Source organism: Sturnira hondurensis, unplaced genomic scaffold (assembly GCF_014824575.4).
Source record: "Sturnira hondurensis isolate 20B ecotype Veracruz unplaced genomic scaffold, ASM1482457v3 Scaffold0001872, whole genome shotgun sequence".
NCBI lineage: Eukaryota > Metazoa > Chordata > Mammalia > Chiroptera > Phyllostomidae > Sturnira > Sturnira hondurensis.
This window is the reverse complement of record NW_028074503.1, coordinates 27,839,076-27,865,512: the sequence shown is the minus strand read 5'-3', so window position 1 is coordinate 27,865,512 and position 26,437 is coordinate 27,839,076. Positions and strand designations below refer to the sequence as shown.

Here is a 26,437-nt window from a genome sequence, read left to right as displayed (position 1 = left end):
GCCGCACCTTTGTGGGTGCCACGAAATATTTATCATTTGCCAAGCCTAGGTTATTAATTGTTGCCTTTAAAAAAAAAAAAAAAGTACCCCCCAGCGTAGAAAAATAGGTACTTTCAGAGCTTTAGAAAGTGGATCCTAGGACGAAAGTTTGCAGTCAGGTAAAGTTGGGAGGTGGTAAGAGGAGGGGGGGGGAAGATTTTTGGAAAATTCTTGTTCTTTCCAAATGGCTATTTGAAAAAAAAAAAAATAGATACCAGGAGCAGAATTGAGAAAACTCAATCAGACTGAGAGGACATTTGGGTAAGTTTCCTTCTAGCCTTCCTATAAGCTGGAAGTTTAAGTAAAATGGATTTAGTGGGAAGAATCCGAAAGGGCAAAATAGAGCAAAGACGTAGAACTTAGACATTTAATTAAGAAGTAGGTTATATAAGCTTATTTTTAAAGCCAAAAAGAGGAAGGAAAAAACCCAGAATAGTCATTCATGCATATAACAATATTGTAAGTTATTTGTGTTGTGTGGCTTCTTTCCTCAAATTTCCCCCTTCCAACAGAAACGCTTTATTTAAGGAAAAAAAAATGTGTCTGGTATTTTGTGCATAACCCCAGCAGAAGGTTTATACTTGCCATCTGGAGGTTTATTTTTTTTTCCTTCGGCTGGGCCCTCTGAAGGAAAAGGATTTCAATATTTTGAAATCGGGATGTGGGGCTCTCCGGAAGAGTTGTTGGGTGATGGAGGAGCAAAATTTATTGTTTTAAAAGAGGAAAGAAGAACGGGGGGAAAAGCAAAAAGCAGCCGTTTAGAAACTGCTCTCTTTGTGTATTTGAACTTCCATTTGGATCGGTCTTAATCAGGGCGTGATAGTCGGGCGAAAGGGACGGAGGAGGATAGCTTTCGAGAAGGCCCAGTTCAGCTGTAGCGATTGGCGCGAACGAATGAAACATGTGTGTGCGGTGGTGTAGGCAGGAGTGTGCACACGTGCTGAGGTATGCGTAACGGTTACTTCTGCGTGTATACTGGAATGCGCACAAGTGTGTGGAGGTATAATATAGTTTAGGAAGATTAATAATTCAAGAAGCCAATTTTATGAATGGGTAACTGCTAAAGTAAGAACATTGACTTTTATTTTGAAAAGTGCCAGTAGATCATCAAAACTTCATAAAGCTGTCCTGTTTTTATGTTTTTTCATAAAGGAGAACATAGTGTGTACTTAGAAGACTAGTTAAGTGTAGTAAGGGAAATACAATTTTAAAACAAATGCCTTATGTTGTGACCTGACCAAATGAACTGCTTAAGTTTATAAACATAAATATTAGGATTACATAACTTTTTTAACAAACAAGTACCTAATTTGCAGTTGGTAGTTACTCATACCTAGTTCTTAAGACTTTTGCCTGTTATCTTGACATTCCATACAAAACAGTCAGTCAGTACCTTTAATTTTAAAGCATTTTCAGTGAAAATTTTGTGAGTGATGCTATGATAGTAAGAAACAGTGTTTCAGAAGCTATGAAATACACGCAAGGATTATAAGACCCTTGTGCATTATAACAGAATTACAATGAATATAAGATTCCATGGTTTTTATCTTCAGGGATTACCAGTGATGTGATTTTTATGTGTTAATTGTTGATTCTTCATCTTAAATGTCTGAACTTAGGAAATTAGTTTAAGTTTTGGGCATTTTAACTCCCTTTTAGCCAAAAGGAATTTTTTAAAATATATGTTGCATTCCCACAGCATGCCAGTTGCCTCTACCATAAGAAAATGCTGAATATGACATCATATCACTAATATGCCCTCTCAGTTGCCAAATATTTTGGTTGTTAGATTTTTTTTGAGAGGATGGTACTCATAAAATCAAGATCGCTCTGTCACAGGAAATGTATTTATAGGAACTGTTTTAAGGCGTTTATTAAAAACAAATCTGGTGATGTGTATCTCTATTGATTCAAACACTAGAAAGAGGCAAATTGTACATACATTATAGTTAGAAAAAATAGCCCTCTGGGATGCGAGCAGAGAGCTCTTCAAACCACGGATGCTCACCAGTTCTTTATTGTAGCTTTCTGAAACAGACAGCACAGTCCAGTTGTATGTGTTCCTTGCATAGGGCCAATTCTATACCATTTTTTAAAATGCCTTTATCCATACCCTGGAGAAGCAGATTTTTGTTTATTCTACAGTGTGTATTGTACTGGCTCTAATTCTGCATTCAGCAGCTTTGATTGGGTGCCAGACATCTTGTGGAGATTGTGTATGCCATGCGTTAATTGTTCAAAATGCCTATCGAAGAGGCTTCACATTTTGGGGGTTTCGTGTGTCGTGTTGGGTTTGAGCATCTGTGCATTTCCACGTGCATGTGCGCTTTTGACCAGTGTGTGTGTTTTAACCTACATTGTTGAAGTTAAGTGTGATCAGCTATGTGTTACACAAGCTTTCCTCTGAAGACAACACAGCACTGAATTCCTCCTTTTTTTCCCCCAGTGACAAGTCAATTACTTGTTTAAATTCAGTTTGAACTCTCTGAACTGAGAGAGGCCAGAGGAAGCAGGTTTTCTCAATAAACAAAAGAAGAAAAATGTAAAATCACTCCAAAACACTGAGATTTCAGGTTATGGGAAGAATGTAATTAAGCATTACAACAGTTATTTCTTCCTTTTGAACTGGCAGTTATAGGGTTGGTAAAATCAGTTTTTCCTCTAACTTCCTAGCAAGAGAAATGGGGTAGTAAGTGATATTTTATGACAAAGGAAAATGTGAACGTTCTGTTACCTTAAGTTATGAAGTGTTTGTTCACATGACCAAGTCCCGCAACAAACTGTTTTCTTCTTTCTGTGAAATCCCGGGCCTTTCCCGAGGTGTGGACTTCGTGAAGCCAGAACCTACACAAAGCATTGCACTCGAGCTGTCAAAGATTAAATACTGAATATAAATCAGAATGTATTTTTAAAAATCAGCTTTTCTCTCAGGTGAGAGTTTAATGAAGTTGAGCAAATAGATTTTGCGATTTTCTTTTCTCTAAGGATTAGAGGTTTAAGAACAAACGAATCCCATTCTCGGATAAATAAAAAATTCAAAAGCATTGCTTCTTAAGTACGGGGGAGAGGGTTTTTTGCAGAGCAGATCGGTACAGTTTTTTCTGAGTGTTAGGAGGATAAACTTCTATGCACTGTGCCGCTGTGTCTGTTCCCATTCAGGCTGGAAACAGCATCCAGGCATTACCTGGCCCACTGTGAATATAGTTGTAGCTCTGCGTTTTGATTTTTGCTCCTGCCTCCATCTTCTTATTTACTGAGTAAGAATTTTAATAAGGAATTATTTAGTCAAATTTGACATATCTAAATATAAAGCAATTCCACAATAATAAAATTATGGCAAATGAAATTGAAAACAAAAGTGGCGAAATTCTTCCCAGTGGTAATTTAAGATCCCATCATCAGCTCTCACCAGTGTGTGCATGTGTTAAACCGTGTAGAGAAACCTGTAATTATTGTAATTGCTCTTTTTGCTTTATACTAACAAGCTTCAAACCCTGTTTCAAACTAGTTGTTTTGAAATAGTTATTTGTCAAGTCATCAAATCTCAGAAAGTAAATGGTAATGAGCGCTCCATGTTTATATTCTGTTGGTCATATTATTCAGCTTTTCAACTCCACAAAGTTTAGGGATGGAAATGGATGTTGAATATTTCTGAGACTGGGGTCAAAAAAAGTAAAACATTTTCATGATTCCTGCTTAAGATGAAAAAAAGTAGGAACATTTTAATATCAAAATCTCTCAGTTGGGGATGCTTCCCTAAAAGAAAGTTTTCCTACGAATAAGTAACGATTTTAGTTAGCCACCTAAATTTTTAAAGCTAAAAATTAGGAAATGAACTGTTTAGCCTTTTTTCCCCAAATACCACAGTAAGTGCCAACATAAAAAGTCTAATATTTAAATAATACCAGTAATCATATTTTCCATTCGATTCCTTGTAAATCTCACAGTTGGTTCAGGGAAGCTCATGCAGGCACCCATGATTTTCGAGTTTTCAGTAGTGTGTCATCTATGCAAATTGCATTTGGTGTTTTTCAAGCTATTTCATATACTTACTATTTTTAAAACCATGATTATAAATGAATGTAGCTGTTATAAATGCATTACTTTTTAAAATTATTGCTGCTATAACAGACAAAAATTTGCTTAGGTCACAAACTAACATAATTTTTCAATTCCCCACTGATTCAAGAAAACAAATCATATCAAGGAAAAAACTTGCTTTAAGTGAGCTTACTTTTTGGTATTGTTGATATACAGCATTTTAATGTACTCTTTTTAAAATAACAATGAAAATTTTACTCTCCCCCCTCCCATTGTGCTTGATTGCTTAAAACAAAACTATATTGATATTGTTCTTTAGGTTAAAGCTGGCAGAAATTCACCAGATGCTTAATCTTGATATCGTGGCTACATCCTGCTCTCCAGCCTCTGATTAAATTTCCAAAATCCCTGCATGAGATTCACAGAGACCAGTTTGAACATTTCTCTGGGGCTAATTTCTGAGGAAGAAAATAGGGATTGGTTACATATTTGGTTAGTTTTATTTAATCCCTAATTTCTGGTATGTCTGAACAGTTTGAGTGCAGTGTTGACCATTGATAAACATCCTTATAGTGCTAGGCGATGGCATTGTTTCAAGAATTAGGGAGAAGGACTTTGGAACGTGGGGAAGAGGGCTGGGGAGAAAAGTGGCCAGGAAAAAAGAGGTAATCGCTGGTGCAGTCTTTAAATACCTTTCCAAATGATCCACAGGAAATTGTGCTGAAGAATTGTTTGTTTCCTGTGCCACTATAAATGTGGTTTGCATTACAGTCCCTATTGGTTTTTGTTTTGTTTTCACTAGAATTTCAGCACCACCAGAGAGGTTTGAGAATTAGTGATTTCTTCTTTATAACTTCTTTTTTAAATGGCTGTTATCATAGTTGGATTTTAGACATTGTCATAGTTCTTTGCTATGAATGTCCTATGAGCATGTTTCCAAGCTAACGTGAAACTTCTGTCACTGTGATTGCCACGGAGGGAAAAAATGGCCTTAGTGTCACTTCTTTATCGTCAGCACGTGGACCATACCTGCGGTCAGCAATGTGCCTCAAGAGATTCATTTAAAACAATCTTTAGTTTCTAATTCAGTGAGAATATAGGGGTTTGAGATACGATTGTGGCCATTTTAGAAGTTGCTAGAATTCAGGTTTAACCTTTATCTGAAGAAGAAAATGCAGTGGAGACTCACTTGCTGTGCATGTCAAACCTCAACACACATCTCTGGTGACTGAGAATTTCATGGCAGACACACACAAGGCTCCCAAGTTTTTCCCACTTCTCTCCAATGTTATTCAACTTATGAAAAAGCTCATTTTTCACAGTCAAGATAATTTAAAGGTACTCTCCGATTTAAGTCTTTCCAAGTTTGTGTATACTTAGGTTTAAATTGGGTTGGGTTGAAATTAGCCCTTACTGCTTCATACATATTTGTAAGATGACATGGGATAAAGTTATTGTGGTAAACAGTATTGATTACAAAAAAAAAGATTTGGAGCTCTGTGTACTCATGAAATATTTATAATCTACTTAGGAAATCATCAGAGTCCCTTTAAAAAAAGAACTCAGCTGTATACTGGGAAACACAGATGAATAGTGACGAATCTGAAAGACATATTTCTATAGAGTAACAACACTTTGAAGTACGAAGTGACCTGCAGAAAAGTTTTGCATGGAATTTTCGGGGGAGTTCCCTCATTGGAGGGTTCTTAACATTTTAGAGTCTATAGTAAACCGTTTGGCATAGTATCTTACCATCCTAGGCATGCAGAGGATGGTATTGTATTTTAGTAAGCATAACCAATAAATCCCCCTGAAGAACAATTCTTACAGTTGAAGTTACTGGTTTAGTGCTTAAAAGCTCAAACTTTGGGATACTTCTCTTTTTGTAATGCTAAAAATTCATGGCTACAGTACAACCTTTTATTAATAGATGTATTTATGTCACAATACCATATTCTGAATGGAATTTAAAAAATTCACATTTCTGACATTTTTGTCTTTAAATTCCATGCTGCTTCAAGTCTATACCTAGTTTTCTTCAAATGCTTCCTTATTTCTGAAAGAAATACATGCCAATCAGGGCATTTTATTAAGTGACTTAAAAGGGATACTTTATTTGGGAGAGTGTACTGATTTAAAGGCAATCTACTCCCAAATTGGGATAAAGAGGGCTTTAAAATACCTGAAAAGTTAGGGGTGGGAGTAATGTAGATGTTGGTTTAATTTTATACTCCGCCAAAAAAAAAAAAAAATGCAGGCATCCTCCAGAGACTTAGAGAGCTGTGCTATCCTCGAGACCAAATTATACTCCTCAAGAGAGGGCACGTTGAGGTAATTGGTGGGACATAGTGGGGAGAGTGGAATTCCAGCTGCGTCCATTGTAGCGGACCTGAAAACGATAGGGGATGTTAAGAGTGGGGGCTAACACTGGACTTGGCTTTTTCACCTCCACAAACCTAAGGGTGAGAATTACAGAGTACTGAATGACTGCACCAGGAATGATCCTGTCCACGTGGGAATGCTATGTTGGGAAAAACTCTCACACTGTTTTAAAAATAGTTGATGCATTCACCAACCACAGTCCTGTCACTGTAGCCCCCCGGAAAGTTGACTCCAGGTGTGGAGACGCTCCTTGTTTTTGTTATCCCTCCAGTGAGTTTGTCTTGGGTCCTCACCTCTTTGGTTCCCGTTTGGAAAGGTTGATAATGAAAGATATTCAGAAGGCATTGGAATTTCATCCCCAAGAAAGGGAGCAAAAAGTGGAAGTGTCTCTACTCCGTTCCCCCAGAATGTGTGTGCGCTTTTTTAAAAAAGAGAATAATGCTGTATTACTCAATAGCTTTTCTAACGAATAAAACAAATTAAATTGATGTTTCATGCATATTTAAACCCCATCCAGTTAAGTACTGACATGATTAAAATAATCAAATGTATTACTTAAAAAATTAAAAAGGATAAATTTTGTACCCCATTATTTTATTGACTTTTAAATATAAATTGCAGAAATGTTTACATTCCTAATGGCATTATTAAGCCAAACTGACAAATCAGAGGAAAAAAGTTGATTGCCCAGCACATTATTATTTCTGCACCTGTTATTCCGATTCAGAAGTGGAGGCTCAGCACACAGGAGCGGGAGGGTGCCGTTTTCTTAGGCTTCTTTTGTGTGGTGTGGGGGCTGGGACCAATGTTTAACAAGTGTAGTTTCACTTTGTAGTGCCTTTTTGTGTGTTGATACGATTAAAAGACTACAGGGTTTTTCATGCAGCTTTGAAATTAATATGCAAATAATAGGGGAGGGGAGAGTTCTCTTGTACCTGCTTCCCCACACCCCCCAGAGCAGAATGGGGGTGTCAGCTTTTTAGTAGAAGTTGTTGAGGAACAGGCAGCTTCAACTTTCATTTCTACCCTTTGAATCTGTAAGAGAAAAAAATAAGGGAAGAAGAGGGGTATATCAAGTTAATTTAGACAGGATTGTAGACTTGGGATGGAAATACTGTAAGCTTTTAATGTCTGATTATATATGGGCCAGGAGGTTGGTAGACGTCAAATACATTTTAAAAATAATACATGTTATGTAACATGGCCAATACTTTGGTTTAAAACTGTGCTTTTTTTCTTCATTTCCTCCTTGTCTTAATTGTGCAGTATCATTTTTCCATCATTTGAGCCCTGTTTCTTCCTGTCACATAGGCAGCAGTGATTATTTAAGATATTTCTAGAATTTCTTGGGCGTTCATTGTACACAGTTTCACACAGAGAAACCTCAAGTTTCTGCAGTCAGTGGAATAAGTAATGCCCTGTACCTCTATGCCTTTCTTTTAAAGAATCTTTAAGAATGTTATTAAATTCTTCAAAATGTATGACAATAGATTTGGGTTGAGAGGGGGAGAAAAGTATCTTTATTTTATCCCATCAAATGGATACATCGAGTTTGCAAGGAAGTGGTTAAAATGCCGTTACTTCCTGGAGGATGCCACTTAACACTGTTCATGGGAGTTTAAAATTTGTCCTGTGTAATAATTGAAATTTCTAGACTTTAATAACACTTAATGTGTAGCATGGATCCCACTTAATCTCCCCCCTGGCTTCACAGCAAAATGTTTACATAAATGAACTCTCAATTTTGATATCAACTATTTAACTCTGTCATTCCAGAGTTAATACTATTTCCGTAATTAAACATGCTCCGTGGTTAGTTCCAAAGGAGCACGTCTTTAAAATGATGTTCTTTTCTGTTCTTATAAAGCCATCTGTTGACTTATGGTCAGCAAAGAAATGGGAGCCTGATTTTATTTTAAAGCAAATAAGTTATTACTGTACTATTGTATTAGACATTCAGCTTCAGAGGGAGTAAAAGATAAAATTCTATCATATTTTCATTTCGTTACATTTGCAGCAGAAATGTGTATGCTCAAATTGGTTATTTTCAACTCATGACAGCTGTGATATTTAAAATGATCACAGCTGTTGGGACTTAAAACTGATTTTCGTATTAACACCTGAGAAAAAGACCTGTGCCATATTAAAACCTTAAATAAGGTAACTGTAGAATTAGATATGTTGATGTGAATCTGGTGATCCTCCTTCCCAGAGGTTGAAAGCGCAGCAAACCTCTTCCATGCTTCCAGGGAGTGAGCTGAAACGGCTGGAAATGGATGAATGACTGTTCAATGTCTTTACCCTTGAAAGAATTCGTGTAACAGGAGACCATTTCGGCCCACCTTTAGAGTGTCAGTTTTGCTAATAAAACCTTTAGGGTTCAGTTCACTTAATGAACCCCAGGAAAGATGACTTATGTGAATCACTGTGATAGCCTAACCTCTAAACATTTTTACCTCTCAGATATGACATTGAGAAATGCAAAACCATACTGAAGTGTTCTTTGTGGAGGAAGTTTTGGTTTTATGGCTATTTTCCTCCATCATTGATGAAAAAAAGATGATGATGACAAAAAGAAAAATAGATGAAAAATGTGAAATAAATTATGCCTAAGTACTTTTAGGCTAGCATTTGTTTTTGGAATCTTTAATACATTTTTCACGTTCACTTTTCTGATCCATTTAACTCTAACCTGCTTTAGAGTTAGATGTTACTTCCTGTACTAGGTTGGTCTATTTTGATATTGACCTTCTCGAGATAATCAGTGTTGGAATCTTGAATGTGGCAATATATTATAATCGAGGTAACAAAACTTAGCCACATTTAAATATGGAGCTAGTCTGATGATGTAGTGTATTACATACACATACAGCTGGCCTGATGTGGAATTATTTATAGATAAGAGCGCCTTCACAGATGCATTGCCAATAGGGAGCTATGTAGATTAAACTCTTTGGCTGGTCCTAGGCCTTTTACATGTGTAACTCAATCAGAATTGAAAGCATGACAGATTTTATGATGATAAATGTATGGCTGGATCAGAGAAAGTATGGATGGGTGGGTGCATAGATGGATAGATTACATAACTAGACAATAACAGATAATGCCAATTATTTACTGCTCAAAACTTGTTTATTCATCAGCAATGTACATACAGTGTATTATGTTGATTATTACATATAGTTTAGAACGAGTTAGTTGAAAACAGTAAACATTTCCATCACATAATCATAGAGAGGGTTCCAAGTTCCAGACAGAACATAGATTACCGACATCCAAGTTGTAAGCTAGGACTGATAGGCACCACGAGGTCACAAGGTCAAAATGTCGTGTACTGAGAGATTGTGATTGTAAACGCGTATTTTCTTGTTTGGCAGAAGGAAGATATCCCTACAGATGGTCATTGTTAGTGTGAAAATTTCCGAAATCAAAGTGAATATTTGTCTCTGGCGTGCTCTAATTGTATCCTCGGAGAAATGGTGCCCCCTCCTGCCCCACCAGGGGGTACAATCGCAATGTCTGGAAAATCTTTGGTTGTCCCAGCTGCAGGAGTCGGGTGAGGGTTGGCCTCGGCATCTAGTAGGTAGAGGCCAGAGACTCTGAATCCTGCAGTGCACAGCTCACCCCTCCCTGGTGCTGAGGTTGAGAAACTCTGCCTTAGAAGCACATCTGGGCCTCAGCAGCTGATCTCTGAAGCTCCTTATGAGTGACAGCAGCTTCCTTTCCTTTCCTCTGCTTTCCATCCCGTACCAAGTTTTACCTCCCTCCCCCACCTACCTCTCTTGGTGTAGAACATGACAGTATTGTCCAGGTATTTTCCCATTTATTGTGAAAATGTGAGATTTTTTTGAAGCCTTGTAAGTGTAGTGCATTATTCGTGAACCAATTGGAATGGCTCTGAAGCAGCTGTTAGAATACGTTGAGTCAATAATGTACATTTCTCCATGCCCTAAGTATATCTTCATATCTTATTTTTCAAAATATCTTGAACTCTTTCCCACTGTAGCTGTTGGTTTATCATAATCATTCTTAAAGTTTATTAACATTGTTTTTTCCTCTAGGATGTAAAGAGGGACAAAGGAAATAAACTAGCATAAAGAAACTTACTAATTGCATTTAAGTCTTTTTGACATTAAGGACATTAATTACATTTCAGTATTTTTAACCTTAAGGACGTTGTTTGCATTATCAGTCAGTCTATCCTCCACACTAAGGAAAGGTTCAAGATTCAAGCCAACATTAAAGACTCTTTTCAGCGCCCCCAATCATGCAGCTTCTTTCTCCACCCACAGCTGGGGAGCTGTCTTCCTGCCACTGCTGCGCTTCCCATCAACGTTGGATAATTCCTGGCAGTGATTTGGAAGTGATTTTGAAACCTCGGTTGTCTTCCCTAGCACCCCCGTGGAGGAAGGTGGCGGTATCTGGTGGCAGAGCCTTACACCTGCCAACTTGTGGAACCCAGAAGCACACTTAATTTCTCTGATGCCAAGCTTTGAAGAGAGCTGTCAAGTCTGACAATAACTAGTCCCACTCTTCAGTTTCCTCCTCAGCTGTACAAGGTTCTACACAGTCTGATCAGATTCGAGGTGGCAGGTGGGCACAGAAGTGGTGGCTCTGATTTGCACTCCTCTTCAGGGTACGGACATGCTTTCATTTACCCTTCTGCCCCTTGGCTACGGTATTGCAGCTCCACCCCACAAGTACCCTCCGAGTCTGTACTGAGCACCCTCTGTTCCCCTGACCAGCCCGGTCCAACATGGTTCTAGTCACACCACAAGGATGAATGCCTTTGGGTTGAGTTTGTGCCCCTCACAACTGAAGCCATATAAGAAGTCTCCCTAAGATTTATTTTTGTTTTTTACATTTGATAGTACAGGGCTATCTGTACTCAAAGTGAGCAACTAAAAAGAAAAATTGTAAGTAATTGTGTGTGTGCCAGGCAAGTAATAAAGGTTACCCTTTTTATGGTCATCTCATTGATTTAAGTATTTCTTTATACTGAGATGGTAATATTTTTTCATTGCAAATTGACTTTAAGTCAAAGCTCTTTGAGGAAGCGTTGATCTTGTTTCGGTTTCGGTCAGTCATTGATTATCTGTGTTAGACTCTCAGGAGTTCTCTCAGATTCTGCGTGTTCCTCTGTCACACTCAGAGTGACTTCAGAGCAATATCTGGTTGCGTGGTGTTTGGGGACGTGCGGCAAGAAGTCTGTGTGTGTGGAGTTCGGCGGATATTCAGAGTTTGGAACCCGTCCTACCGCGACTTTCTTTGACTGTTAGGAAAGTGATCTATAACTAAAATAAATGTTGCAGTAAGTATTTTATTGTCGTAATAATCAGTATTCGATGAAATATATTTTCAAGCCTCAGTTATCCTCAGACGCCTTCTAATTTAACCCATAGAGCACCCCAGTGAGGTAGGCTCCCCATTCCACAGTCTTCAGCCGTGTGTTGCGGTGGGGGTCGTCAGCAGCCACATGTGGCTAGTCCTATCGAATATAAATTAATGAAAATAACATCTTAAAAGTTAGGTTCCTCAGTCACACTGTGTGCACAGTAGTCACATGTAGTTAGTGGTTATTTTACTGGATGGCACAGACACACTATGTGCTCATGCTTGTTCTGTTGGATTGTGCTGGTCTGGGAAAGGGGAGCATTGCCAGGTTAAGTCAGTGGTGCAAGGCCTTATGGACTAGAACGGAACTAGAGTCACTTCTGCTGTGCGTTTCAGTATAGTGCTGAATTTTTATAGCTTTATAGTAGCAAACACCTGAAGTAAGCATTGATATTTTAATGCTCTCTGGCATTTTAATGAATGCTTATCTCATCTGTGTCCACCTTTTTTTAAATTAAATTGAAAGAAAGCTTGATTTTGAGGAACTTTTCCAAGTATATATAGCCCTTTGTCCACAGTGGAGACCCTGAGTCATTTTTCTCCGAATCAGCCACTGAGATCCGCCATGAGATGGACCATGTCTCAGTACATCTTTACACACTTGTCAGCATATGGTGGACAACCAAGAAAACTGAGTGGTTCACATGTCCACCACACATGCGTACTCTGATGCCTGCATTTAGGCAAGTCCTCTGAGCAGAATGCTCCCTAAGAGCTGGGCAGAATTTAGAGAGCTCATGCCTTTGCTCTGGCTGTCCTAGTAAAAAGTAGTATTTCATTAAAAGAAAAATAGTACGCATTTACTCATATAACCCAAGTATATTCAAAATAAATGCAAACATCTGTACATCTTTTTAATGCTTATTTAGTCTGTAACCTTATTGCATTATTTTGAAATCTTCACATCTTCCAACAAGCTTTCAAGCATTTAGAAGACAGACTTTGCCCTCTCTCTTCCCCTCAAAGGTTAGCACAATTATGCCTATAGTATTTGTTGAATGGTGTTCACATAATATTTGTTGAATGGAAACTTTTTTAGTGTCATGTTTCTCAAGGCTCCTCTTAGCCAAAGTAGCCTGGCGGGACATTATTGGTAGAATTAATGAATGGAAAAAATACGTATCTTTTTATTTTTTGTATCATTAAGTTGTAGATTTGTGCCTGTGAATATGGATGGTGCTGATGACCATTTGAATTCAATGGTGTACACTCAAAATCGGGTCAATTATTTTTCAGTTATGACTATGGATGGCAGTGGATGAATTGCACCCCCCGACCCCCGACCCCAGCATACTCTGCGGCTTAGAATATGAGTCTATTTTTTCTGTGAACCTATACTAGTGTCATAGGTATGACGATGGCAGAATTTTCCCGACTCTTACTGGGAGCACAAGGAGCTTACAGTCCTGGTGGCAGATGCTTTCTCCTTGGGCTTCCGATGGTGTATGCAAACCATCGTTTCTCTGGGTAATAATCATGGTGTTAAGAGGCATTTGTGTTCCGTGTACTCTTTTAGCTCGTGCCATGTTTAGTTCCTGTTATGCAAATACTGCTTTAAACTTAGAAATGCCAATTTGCATTAATATTTTGGTTTCATATAGCTAGCTATTGCATTTCACAAACAAGTGCATTTTAATGAGTACTGGCAGAATGTAAAAAAAATGTTATTCATTAAATTCTATTGCAGAAAATGCAGTGGTTGGTTGCCAAAAATCATTAAGACAAAATATAATGTGTGTTGAGGCCACAGAGATATTCCTTTTAAAGAGTGTTGGCCCTGTGGCATTCCATGCTCTCAGGTTCAGTGCTGTTCACACGGGCATTGAAGGTAGAGGCTATTATGGTAAAATAGAAGCCAGTGTACCATTGACATTGGGTTTATTTTAAAAATCCAAACTTCTTTTACTTCTTGGCATGTGCCATCAGGAATTTTCAATAGGGAATCTACCTCCGATTTAACATGAAAGGCTGCAAAAGTCATAGACACTAACTTCTAAAAGCAGTGGATTCCTCAGCCTTGTATTTTGATGTTAAATCTCGAAATTGGATTTTGCTGTTTTATGACTTTTTTCCTTCCTAATTTTTTAATCAGAATTGTGGGCATAATGTTTTGGGGTTTTTTTTGTTTTTTTGTTTGTTTTTTTTTGCTGGGCAGTGTATGAGGAAAGGAAGAATGGGCAGATAGATTTTTAGGACTAAACTATTTTGATACCTGGACTTGTAATGGTTCCTAATTACAATGAGCTTGTTTGGTGGTGGTGTTGCCATTGTGCTTTCCCCTCAGTCTTCAAGTCGCTTTTCCCAGAAGGAGAGTTCCAAGCCTTTGAAAATTCTCATGATTTTGCAAATCCACTCTATTTTTGTCTAGAATACAGGGAAGTTAAAACTGTGGCTGGGATGATGCCATGTCTTGAATCCAATTTTAAAGCAACCCTTTGCAACCCAGGGAGTAAAGCTGACGTCTTTGTATCTGTCATGAAGATAATTGTACCTGCAAGGTGACATCACGGGCGAAGTAAGGAACACACTGGAAAACGGAGTCTCCAGTTGTCTCTAAATTCTGTAGCCCACTTTTGGCATTTAACACTAGACACCTCTTTCATGCTTGTCGTTTGAGAAGTTGCTTTCAGATGAACTTACTAAAGCTGACTGACACAGGGTTAAATTAATTCTTTTCTTTATTACTCAAAGTGATACAGACCTTTCTTGGACTAATGTAGCTTAATTAGTGGTCAATTAAAACTGAACATTGCTGAATTGAAGTTCTTTGATCAAACTCCCTGGCATGAGTTCTCTTTCTTTAACTAGCCACCATCTTGAATTCATTTGGAATCAGTAGTATAAACAAGTTTAAAACTGGTTCTTTTATAAGAAAGTCGGCAGGCTTGTATAGCTGTGGTTTCTTTTTTTTACTTCTGTAGGCGGCGATTCAAAGGCATGCTAAGTGAAAACAGTACTACACCCTGAAAAAAGTGCATTTTTAAAAGTAACACTAAATAGTCAGAAAACAGTCAATACCTCCACCTATTTATTCTAAACAGAAAGATAAATTTCCCAGTTTCAGTAGTTAATTTTGTTGTTCTATAGAAGGCAAAAAGAAAATTCCTTGCCCTCCCAAAGTTCACAGTAGTAATAAAAAAATGAAACAAGCAAACAAACAAGAAAGCATGCTGGTGGTTGGCAGGAAGATGGGGCAGGCACCAGTGCAACATATATACAGAGATTTAACCCAGTTGCCTCTCAGCTCATTCTTTGTGACTCTTGGGACTGTGTTTCAGCTCTGTGCCTTTGGGGTGGTGGTGAGGTATTACTTAATTTACTTGTTGATTTCACCGTGTTTTTGCAGGACACTGTTGCAGCAATGTGAGATCTGGTGATAGAGTCTCTTCCACATAGATCACTGGGTTAAAACACATTGCTTTGCTTACAATCTCAGAGCCACTAGAAGGAAGAAAAGAGGGATGGGGGGTGGGGGAGCCGGAAACTGGGACAGAGAGAATCACTAAATGCAGAGTGGACCAAAAGTAGGTTTACAGTTGCTCATAAAAAATAATACAAGAATTAATAAGTAATAATGCAACAATGAGCTGTTTCACGTACTCACAGCTGTAAACCTACTTTTGCCCCGCCTTGTATTTGGGAGTAGCTAGTCTCTTCCTTTTATATAGTTACATGTCTTAATATTTAAAGGCTATATGCCTTCCTTGTGGAAGCATAAATTGATCCTATTCAACAATCTCAGTTTTCGAAAGCCTAACAACCTAAAAATACTGGAGCTGGCATTCAGTTAGTGCTGTATATTTCCAAGGATTAATTAAAACTGGCGTTTTTGTGCTGAGAATAAAAGTAATAGATTAGGCTTAAATAAATAATTTTAGTCTGTAATGGCTTCTCTGAATTCTGAAATTTCCACAGTGTTAAAAAAGGAAATTTTGGAACTGGCCATGTAGCACTCCCCCCATAAATAAAGAGAATTTTTGTAGTTTTTATTATTTGTTTCCCAAAATTATAGTTATAAACAATAATTAAAATAAAAATTTTATCACTTGACAGAGAGTGAAATTGGTTTTAGTCAGTGTGCCTTTCAGCATTCTCGCCTGCCTTCTCCCTGAAGGGCTGATTAGAATGTAATAATTGGGGATGATAGCGGGAGGAAGACGACAATTCCATTTAATTAAAGATAATTTATTTTACTTTAAATTGGTGATGTCCCACATGAATAAGAGTAGATTTAGCAGATAGATTTATTAATGGGTACTGACATCTCAGTTGACATAAAAAGCAAACATTTTCTTTCCTCCTTGTTTTTATTGCGTCCCAGCACCTGAAACTGCTGTCACCCGACTTCCCTTCCTGCTCTATAGAGCTGAGGACTTTCCCACAAAATATGCAATTATCGGTTTATCAGAGAAACCAACTTGATTCTCTGCTGATTTAAGAACCAGGCCAGGACCATAAGGCTGCTCAGAGCCTCCAGACTAATGCTAGAGATGCTGTCTTCTCCAGTGACATTTTCCTAACTGACCTCTGATGGATCTAGTGCCTGGAATCCAGGGTAGCTTCAGCATTGTGAATGAAGATCAAAAGGTATCCTTGGGTCTCAGCAAGGCACTTGGGTGAATACCCCTTTAAGAGAGCTGGTACCTTGGATGTCATGGATAATAACAAGTGCCACAGAAGTATCATTTGCACTGCCTAAGTTCACTTCACACAAGGAATTGTGTAAAAATTAAGGTTCTCGTATAATATTTTTATTGTCTTGTTTTTTATTGTCTTGTGCAATTGCAAACAGATCCTGGAAATTAAGGAATTTTTAAAAATTTACAAAGTGGATTTAAAACTGCATAAAATTGTCTTCATATAGTTTTCATGGCCTACTATTGTGTCTTAAGTGGTATACCTGTAGCAAAATTGTATTAATAATTCTACAAATCCTAGGGCACTTTCTTTTATGCTGTTGACTAGCGTTCTGTTTTCCCAACTTCTGTTGGATCTCTTACGTTATCTTTATAACTCTTACCCCTCATGTCTCAGTGCTGTGTTCTTAGTCATGACTTCTCTCCTTCAGTTATCTGTGTGTGCTTGTCTAGTGTGCTTCATTCACATCCCATCTTTTTTCTTTGAATGAAATCCAGATGGTTTGGGCACTCCTTTCTCTCTGGGCTTCTCCTGCCCAGAACTTCCTCCGTTCGCATTGACCATCTAGTTTGACTTACATTGATTTTTCTTCCTGCTTTGTTGTTCTCATTTTCATATAAAACTCTATGCAAATCACCTTGCTCGTTCAGATTTCCGTGGTGTATCTTGCTAGCTTTATTTCAAAAATGAGTTCTGTATAACTACTGTTTTCAAGTGAAGGGAAAAAAGGAGATTTTTGTTTCTTTTTCTGTAGGGGGGGGGCGGTTAAAGATCATGGTGGAATTGTTATTTTTTTCTGAGCCAGATGGATTTATTTTACCCTGTCCTGACATTTTATTATTATAAATTGTCGTTAGATCTGTGATGGTGTTTTTCAAGGATTAATTTTTATTAAGTCTTGATTTTCATGTTGTGTTAACCTTTTCCTTCCCTTTATCCAAAGCTTCTTACACCCTTTTCAGTTTATTTAACTGGTTAGTTATAATAACCTGATCTCTCAGTTTTACCCTGATTTCCTGCCCTTTTATTCATCACTTCTTTATTACTCTGTTATCCTCACTTCACTGTGTATCTTTTTTTGTTGCTGTTCTGTAATTAATAGTAAATGCCCGATACTTTCCCTAAAATTCTGCTAACAGATAATGCTGGGAAAGAGGAAGTTAGCAAGCAGTGTTCTTTACTGAGCATTAAGGATTCTGCTTGGATTTTTAAATTCTGCAGTCATGATTCTGGGTAGTGGGGAAATGAAGGCAAGTGTGCAAACTGACCCTTCATTGGAGGTGAGAACCTACGTGCAAGTGTTCATGGGAGAAAGTGACTACATTTATAGTGGGTAAATTCCGTTGTATCTGTTGGCTGATAGGCTTGGGCCAGGGGCATGTGTGTGCATGTGTGTGAACACTGAGAGCAAAATAGGAAGAGTAGAGGGAGGCCGATGTGGCCAGCCACTGTTTTTGCAGTGGCTTCTCCTGGCCACGACAGAAATAGGCACTTGGGTCAGAATGAAGACAGACAGCTCAGTGGTGGCGTTACCCCTCTCTTTTTCCACTTTCAAGCTGTTTTCATCCTTTTTGCTCTGTTCCATTATTTCTCCAGCAGTGTCCCTTACCTTCCCAAACACCTCCAACCTTTGTCTNAACACTGAGAGCAGAATAGGAAGAGTAGAGGGAGGCCCATGTGGCCAGCCACTGTTTTTGCAGTGGCTTCTCCTGGCCACGACAGAAATAGGCACTTGGGTCAGAATGAAGACAGACAGCTCAGTGGTGGCGTTACCCCTCTCTTTTTCCACTTTCAAGCTGTTTTCATCCTTTTTGCTCTGTTCCATTATTTCTCCAGCAGTGTCCCTTACCTTCCCAAACACCTCCAACCTTTGTCTTTTTCTCTCCCGTGTTGCTTTACTGCAGTCAGAATGTTAAAGAATTCCCCGAAGTGGGATTTTGCATAGCAGAAATCTGGATGGGATGCTTTTGTGAACTAGCCTGTCTTTAGTAGCTTCCGTAGCGTCTGGAAAAAATGTCAAAAAATTTGAAAACTAAATAAATGAGAGGAGAACTGCATTCTCCCAGACCGGAAATACTGCCACTTTTATTCTATCAAAAAGGAGTGCAGGAAGAGACGCGCCCTGTCTTCCCGGAGGGAACAGGATCTGGGAGTGGCAGGAGGGCAGCTGTTAAACGTGGTCCAGACGCAGTGCCGTCCAGGGGGAACCCCGTGCTTGGTCATCTGGGTGGCTGGGCTTATCCCACCTCCCCTTTTCCATGCCCTCCTCCCAGTCTCATCCTAGGCCCTCCCACCCCTAGGCAAGCCCCTGGCCGTGCTGCAGACATCTGTGGGGCTGAGTTTCATATATCCAGCATGAAGTTCCCTCTCTCCCTCCTATTATGAATTCTGTGCTGTGGTCCTGCTTGCTCCTTGTCTGTCAGATTGCAGTTCTGATGCTGTCAGCCATGTCTGACCAATCAGCAAACAACACCACAGGATGAAATTTAAACAATGCAGATGCTCAGATACAGGGTTATGTTGACTGGACCACGAAGGGAAAGCAGAGGTAAGGTCAGAGTCTCCCCACAGTGGCTGTCCCGAGGCTGCCTGCTCTGACCCCTTTCCAGCTCCCTGTGCTGCTTTGGCTTGCGTGCTGCCATGTGCTTCGCCCTCCTCCTTTCCTCCCCTGCCACCCACCAGAAACTTTCGTTTTCATTTGCTGCCCTTGTTACTTTACCCCTTCATGTATTCACTCCCTTTGCTCTTGGATTGGTGCTGAGTGTCATTATGAATGTTCCTGGATTGCCTCTAGGCTGAGGAGCCTCAGAAAATGCCACTTGTGCAGGGCTTTTGTGGCTGCACTTTTAGGAAGACAACTGCTGGGAGTCTGGGCAAAGGGATGGAATTGATAGACGTTACTTATTTTCCCTCTGGGACAATGGAACTTTCATTCGCTTACGACCATGGTTTTCTTTCTTAGCATGGAGATGTACTGAATTTTAAGTTGAGCTTAAATCATCTTTTGGGGGGAATGTTTTAATTAGAAGAGATATAAATAGGCAGGACCTAAATGAAGATGAATCAGTCAGTTCTTGAGAATTTGGGAGAAGCAAAACTGTTGGTATGTGTCCCCCTGTATACAGATTGCAGTGTTAGCTCACAAGGTTACTGCTTGCAAAAGAGGGTTATATCATCTTCCTCTTCTGTTTTAAGTATTTAGTTGGTCCTTTTTTTAACTTAGAATGTTTGCAGGGTTCTGTACTCCCTGGTCCCATCTGGAAAATATTTAAACTTTATAAGATCTATAAGACTAAAATATCACATATAATAGGATAGGCAGAAGGCAGAAAAATTAGATGCAGTGTGTGTGTTTAGAATAAGTTAGCTGTTTGTTCAGAAGCGGCTGCTAGAGGAATTGGAACAAATAGCGAGCTGTGTGCGGTGAATGGTTGGGTCCAGAGCTGTACATTTCACCACAGAATGAGCCTTGGTTTGTAAAACTGACATTCTGTTGTGACTTCTAAATCCAAACAAATCTCTGCAAATTTCTGCCCGATCGAGTTAATAAGAAAATATATACATGCAGAGGCGAGAGTCGGGTGCTGCTTGTGGTTCTGTCAGTGTCGTGGAAATAAGAGACGGATTTCACCTCCTGCCTCACATTCATTCAGCCCGCGATTGCCAGGACCTCCAGCTCAGCGGGTTTTCTTGATTTTTTTTTTTATTCTGTGAGAACAATGGGATGCAAAAAGAGGTTCAAAAAAGCAGAGCGGCAGATATGGGAGTGGAGTCCCTTTTCTTCTAATTGCCTTGTAATTGGGAGTGGTTTCCACTTTCCCACTATCGCACTTGCAGGAGGAAAGGGAGGCAGATGTGGCTTAGCGGGACTGAGCTTTCTCCAGGCCGGATGTGCTGTGGGACCAGGAGGCCGCTCCCTGCTCGCAGGCCTGTGATCTGCTTCACACCTGTGCTCATTTTTCCCAGTGATCGATGACCTTGTATTAACCCGGAGTGACCTTTCGCCTTCGTCTGTTCTCTGGGACTAGCTCTTGGCTAGCGGGCCCTCCTTTCTCTCTGATTTACAGGTGGTTACTGGAGCCGCATACACTTGTTTTTCCTGGTGCTCAGTGCACTTAGCCGCCCGGCAAGACCTGCAATTTCATCCCTCTCAAGGGGCCCAGAGGGGATGGGGCGGTGGGGGTGCAGTGAGAGAGGTTGCTGTTTGCATGTGCTTTTCTATTTTGTGACTCATATGGTATCAATTACCATTTGATGGCAACGCCAGGCCTGAGGCCCTCTGCATGTTTGTCCTGTGAGAAAGATCTGGAAGAACCGACATATGGTTTTGATTGCAGCAATTGCAGGTTGATAGAATGAACGCAGGGGTGAGGTGGGTGGGTTTTCCTTCCGGCCCTTTCCACTCTGGGTCGCTAATGTGCTTCACTTGTGGAACTGGTCTTTTCATCATCCAGCCCTTCCCCATTCCTCCCCACCCCCTTCCCAAATCCCTACCACTTTGCATTCCCTGCCCCTGCCTCCTGCATACTTCCAAATCACCGCCAGAAACATGTGGCCCACATTAAGGACCTTCAATTAAAACAAACAAAAAAAAAATGGTCCACCCTTCTGTTAAAATCTCAGAGCAGGTCAGTTCATCAGGATGATCGGAATTATACTAAAGTTAAAAAACCAGCGCATGGTGGGGAGTGGGTTCCCTCCAGAAGCTCGGGACATGTTTTCAAATGGCTATTAGTTCAGGTTGTTAAACATTGAAATGATGCTGAAAAATGGCAGTGATAGGGATTAATAACGTTGTGTGTGCGTGTCTCTTCTAGGACACCTCTCTGGGTGTGTGTCAGCGTGTGCTGCAAGGGGCAGGAGTTCTCGGAGGTTCTGTCTTCCTGCCCATCTCGGGCCACGCGGTGGGAAAGCAAGTGTGGAGTGTGGTGTGTGTGTCTGTGTGCTTCGGCAGGGAGACTTTGGAGACCCATCTCTCCCAAACACAGTGACTTCCCTTACTGAGTCTGTGGCAGTGGGGGGCACCCAGGGAGAGGCTCTTCATTACTGCCGCTCAGCAGGGATGGCATCTGTGAGTCTGCCAAGGGAAGGTCTAGTATTGGGGAACAGAGAGGCGAAGAGGGGGAAAGAACATTATAGACAGTTTTAATGCTACCCATGGAAATGTTTTCCTTCCAAGTTAACATTTTTCTATAATGCTCTCAAATTCACATGTCTTGTAATCTGTTCTGCAGATGGGTAGCCCATGAGGCTGACTTTTTCACTTCAGCTATTGCATTTCAAAATATTCCTTATAATTAGGAATTTATGTAGTTTCAAAAGATAATGTGTTATCTCATGAGTGAATGTTTCTATTAACATCTTCCTTCTTTTAAACTGAAGATCAACAAACCAGGACCAGAAAACAAAAATATGATGCCTAAAAAGGTTTTTTAAATGTGAGACAAATTATTGGTTCTGAAGGCCAGCTATTGAAACCTAATCATAATACTTGACAACTTCTTCATCATCTTTACGGAAAGGTAGTGAAAACTAAAAACCTAAACTGCAGAGTTATCTCTGTGGGGTAAACTCTGTAGAGAAAAGGGAGCATATTTTTACAGTGGTAATTGACTCTGTCTTAAGATACTTGCCTATGGCAGCTTATTTTCTTTGCCCAAGTTTTTTCCTCATAATATACAGATTAGTTTGCTAAATGGTTGTTTGTTTGTTTTTTTAAAACAATCTTGGTAATGATTGCATTTTGCTATTTGGTAGTCGTCCTACAATTTAATAAAATTTTGCCCTCTGAGCTGTTTGAATTCATAGCAGTGATTAATTGATTTGCTCTAGTAACATAGATTAATAGTGGCTATTTAGTTATTTGACTGATATTTAATGGACATACTATAACCTTAAATCACCCTTCAGTTTGACAGCTTAAGACTTAACGTTTCTATTTGCTGCTATGACATATTAGCCGCTTTCAAAGAGTCATGTATTGAGGAGTCCAATTTGGTGACTTTTAAAAGAGTATATATTGCTTTACTGAAATATATAGTATTGGGAACTCATAGCAAAACAGTGTACAGGCTGTTAGCCTGTCTTAGAACATGCTGGGTCACTTAACAGCAGCTGTGTTGGTGAGAGATTGGATTTGAGAAGACTTTTTGAATCATTTCAGCACTGATGCCATTCTGGTTTTGAGATGGGAAAATGGAAAAGAGTTTGAGGGGACAGAGATCTCTCGGTTTTGAAAGGTGGTGTAGGTAGAGGTTGTTCGGGTCCTGTTCAGATTAACCAGCACTTGTAAGTTGTCCCCACAACAGAGGACAGAGAGTGATGGCAAATGTGGGTTTGTATTTTAGACACACACTAGGGAGCCAGATAGCGATAGACACCCTCTCTGTGCTTTTGGCCAAGCATTAATTTGGTTTTTGGACTGAAACTTGGGAAAGCTTGCAGAGGAGGAAACTTTGTTTCATACACAGCTTTGGAAACAAAGAGTCCTCCACTGTGGAAGCCTGATGGGTCTTCCCAGAGCATTACGACACTCTGTTGGACCTTTTCAAATGATCGAATTTGTACAGACACCAACAACGCTCAAAGAAGAAAGTCCTCCTGCACGTGCTTGATATATGGTGTCTTAATCCTCTTTAAAGAGAAAGAAAACTTGCTTTGTTGAAAGTCTGAATGTAGGACCCTCCAACCAGCTCTGTCCTGGGGATGTCTAAATGATCACTAGCATTCTTTCTTCCATTGGCAGTTACTTACAAGTGGAGAAATATTTATCAAATGATGTTATGCAGTTATGGTGGGGTTTTAAAAAAATATATGCAAACAGCTACCAGACCTCACTTGAGTTGAAGAAGGTACTTTTGGAAATTAAGGAAAGAGAATGCCTGTGTACTTTGTAGTGGGATGAAAAACTGTGCTGGTTTTCTGAGTACTCTCCGGGAAGAGTGAGAATTCCTTTCCTCTCTGGATGCTAAGCACCCCCTCCCCCAATCCCTAGATACCACGGTACAGAATCCATTCACTTAATCTTTGAAGAGCTCATCGCCTCTCTTTAGGATCTGTTCTTGTTCATACACTGCAAATATGCACTTTTATGTCCACAAGGAAGACATTACTAACATCAAGCAGGGCAATGTCAATTAGGAGCAGGAAAATGCAGTCTGCCAACTGTAGAATCACACTCAGACTGTATGCCATCTAGCTTTTGAACAAAATGTGAACCTCTGAGGAAAAAATATTGGGGGTTCTGATGAACTTTTTTCCTACTTTTTTTAACTATTTGCAAATCATGGCTTCCTGATCCTAAGGAGAGAAAAAAAAACCTCAAAGGAAAGGCTCAACAGGCTTCCTGGACATCAAATAGTTCGTACAAAACAACATTCTGATGACTTGCATGTAAATAAATCAGAAACATATGAATTAAACTCCTCGAAATACATATGGGCTGAAAAATACAGAGAAGTGCTGAGAAAATGTGTTTTGGGTTTTGCTGAGCTCATAACATTTGAAAAATAGTATGAGACATTGAACAAACACAAAGCCCGGTTTGGCTTACCCAGTCCTAATATTAGCCGCCCAGTTCAATGGCAGATCAGTTTACTGTGTGCCTAAACACCAGCCATCCTTGGTGTGCTCTTCCATACTTAATTACTTGCAGTTTAAATTTTTTTCAATTAGAAGCTCAAAAATAGCATCACATTTCAAGGAAATGCAGCTCTTAGCATTTTCTCACCCAGCCGGTTCACGTCAGACACTCTCCGAAAACCCCACAGATCGTGTCACCTGGGGAGCAGTCAGACCAGCAGGGCCCTCTCTGATGGGATGTGTGTGTAGCGGAGAAACCAGCATTGCCGAGAAACTGGTCCTGAGGTTGATGCTGCCTGTTAAATCGAAGTGTAAACCACCCCAAGTGAAAAACCTCAGGAGGATGAAAGGTACCTGCCTTGGGCATCTCATGGGGACAGTGGCAGTTTGTTTTCTCTTTCCCAAGTGGCACCTGAGACAGCTAACATTTGGGGTTCCAAGTCCCAGGACGATGGCAGTGTACTTAGAACCGTCCAGTCATTTCTCCTTGATGTCTTGTACTGGGTGCCTGGCTTTTAAGTACTGGAGCAGAACCCAGGGGAATTGAGAGACCAAAGCATCAGGCTTCCCCCACTGAATGTAAATCATTGACATGTGCTTGGGCAGAACCCTAGGTCTGTTCTTTGGATCAACACCGTTACTGGAGGTGATCCATTTGACATTGTAGAGAAGCCATTGTAGATTTCACCTTTCCTCTTTAGGGAAGAGTTATTTTGGTTGTTTAAAAAGCATTTTAATGTACTTTTCCTAAGTCCATAAACAGTAGTCATAAGCTTGAATGTTTACTATGAGTCAGGTGCTGGGTGGGATACAGCTCTGAACAAGAGAGACATGAAGTAGACAGCTCCGTCTAGTCTGACGAAGCACCGTGGGGGAATACAGCTGCTAGAGGAAGGCACAGGAGGGCTTCCTGTCCCACCCTTGGCCTAGAGGACAGGAGGTCCAAGAATGGTGGAGATTAAGCAGACAAAATGCAAGGCTGATAACTGGATCGGAGAAAGAGAATGGCGGATGTTATTATCGAGAAGTATTTCGGAACGGCTAGAGATCACGGTGCATCAAGATAATAGTAAGAATTGGGACTAAAAAGATAAGCACCGCCTAGATCATAAGCGCCTGTGCACCCAATTGAGAAGTTTAGATTTTATCATGACTGTAATGAGGAGCCTTTCAAATGGGTATACCCCAGAGATAATTGAATTTAAAGGTCCAGAGGGATAGGAAGAACATCAGGAAGACATAGTCACAGAAGCCAAGGAAAGAAGATCTGACTGGAAGGAGGAAATAGTCAACAGTGTCAGATGTTACTGAGAGATAAAAGTGGTATTTGGCTGAGTATACAGGAGGCCTTGAGCGGTTTCACTGGAGTAGTGGGTGTGGAAGTGAAGGGCGGCAGTGGAGAAAGGGCGTGGCCAGATGCTTTTCCATCATTGCTGTCATCATTATCATCATCACTGGAAACAGCATCAAGCATCTTATCTACCAGACAGAAAGAGTGATGGAAAGAATGAGACATACACACTCCCCAGGGGATTGGAAGATACTTAGGAGAGGAGACCATAAATGTAAAACAGAAGACAGCCACACAAGTTAGAAGACATGCAAAAGGCAAAATGAGCAGTGTGGACCAGACAAGTGGGACCTGAACAGCCCCGTGAAAGAAAAGAAGGAATTAAGATAGCAGATGAAGGGGAGAGTTTTTTATTTTGGTTTTTTTTTGCTTTTTTTTTTATGTGATGGGTACAGCTTAAGTTTTGTTTTCTCTGTTAGGCCTCCTTCTCACAGTCTAATCTGTTTTCCAGTTCCCGTCGGATTGGAGTAGTAGAAAACAGTGGGAAAAGTAGTGTGTGGTCTTAGCCTGCTTGTGACTTCTGTTTCAATTTCTTCATCTTTTTTTGAAAAATTAAAATCACAGATGGACTGTCATAATCTCAGACAATCTTTCTTTTTCAAATCTGGACACTAAGAAACTAAGGAACAGATACCACAAATGTAGCAAGGCAGAAATACTTGTGGCTTCTCTATGGGTGAGGTCCCGGAGAGGGGTTGCCCACCAGTGCTGGACCCCTGTGGAATCAGAACACAGTATCTTTGTGTCTGTGTTAAGTCCATGTGACATCTTCTTCCTGGTAGCAGCCAGAGTTGCACCAGCAATGGCAGTACCTCAAAGAAGTCGTTTATGATTCTGAGGTCGGTTTCTCTCAACAAAGGTACCTAATACATAGTTCCGTAAGGTGCTTCAGTACTGTAAAAACCTGCTGGGTAAATTTTGTGAGTGAAAGGGGAAGGATTGGTCCTCTTTTACTTTATGTGTTTCCCTTGTTTGTTTAAAAAATATTTTGGGGGCTCTTGCTCTGGGCCA

At 40.0% G+C, this 26,437-nt stretch overlaps 1 protein-coding gene across 20 annotated transcripts in view; it reads left to right on the top strand.

The window, feature by feature from the left end:
• The window catches only part of TCF4 (transcription factor 4), a 332,565-nt gene that overhangs the window by 241,233 nt on the left and 64,895 nt on the right, over positions 1 to 26,437 (top strand). The gene's annotated exons all lie outside the window — the stretch shown is intronic.